Source organism: Galeopterus variegatus, unplaced genomic scaffold, assembly GCF_000696425.1.
Source record: "Galeopterus variegatus unplaced genomic scaffold, G_variegatus-3.0.2 Scaffold11025, whole genome shotgun sequence".
In the NCBI taxonomy this organism is placed as follows: Eukaryota; Metazoa; Chordata; class Mammalia; order Dermoptera; family Cynocephalidae; genus Galeopterus; species Galeopterus variegatus.
This window is the reverse complement of record NW_007737136.1, coordinates 58,001-59,145: the sequence shown is the minus strand read 5'-3', so window position 1 is coordinate 59,145 and position 1,145 is coordinate 58,001.

The following is a 1,145-nucleotide window of genomic DNA, read 5'->3' as shown; positions in this document are numbered from 1 at the left end:
TATCCCCACAGGCACAGTCCCCAGAGCTGACTGTTTTAGACCACAAGGGGCAAAGGGAAGAAAGAGATCTCCAGCCCCAGAGGCAGGTGAGACTCAGGCTCCTGGGAGGGCACTGATGACAGGCAGAGTGTGCCCCCACCTGAGGAGGTGGGCTCAGAGAAGTCTTTCTCCAAATGCTTGCTATACCTTCACCTTCCTTACCACTCCACCTGCCGTTCTGTAGTGACTTCTTAACATACACTCTTGGGCTCTGGCTCTGAAAACATTACCCCAATTCTCCCAACACTCTTTCCATAAACAAATGCACTCTCCCATTTCTTCTGTTACCACAGAAGTATTCTCCCGTCTTTTCAGGCAATTACTTTTCCTGAACTTGTGCCTGATCCCACCCCATATTTTCCCGTGAAAAGGCTATCTGATAGGAGTTGCCTATTCTGACAAAAACCAGGGGGTTGTAGAGGCTCAGAAATCTTAATTTGAATCCTGGCTCCAATAAAAGACCCATTTTTTGAGCATTTTCTAGCTAAGACATATTGTTATTCCCATTTCACATCTGAGAAAACTGAAGCAGGGAGAGTTTAATAAAGTTCCCAAGATCACACCAGTTCCAGCGTCAGGACTATGAACCAAATCGCTCTGATCTTAGAGCCCCTGATCATGAGTTCCATGCTCCACTGCCTCCAGAAGTGTTGATAGTTGTCAAAGGTACANATGTTTGTCAATTAAATAACTCCAAATAACAACCTTGTCCAAGTTGCTTAACATCTTGCAGCCTTATTGTCTTCACCTTTAAAGAGGACATACTTGGTTTGCTTTCAGAATCAAATGACATATCAATGCCTTCCATCCAAAGACAAGGAACATACCCATAGTTTAACAAAGTCGAGTTTACTGACTCACGGCAATGAAGGGGATCACATACCATGGGAACTGTGGATCATTTCAGTAAGAAGGTGTTAGAAAGGAATTTTTATAGGATGTGTGCTTGTGTTAGGGTTCAAGGAAGCAGAGCTTGCTCTGGATGGGGTTCTGTCAGTCACTGGGAATAATTCTATGACTGGGTGTCATAATGAATCTTATATAAAGGTAGACCAAAGTTGTAATTGATAAAGTTATAGTAGTCACTCATACTAGTGAGGAAAGAG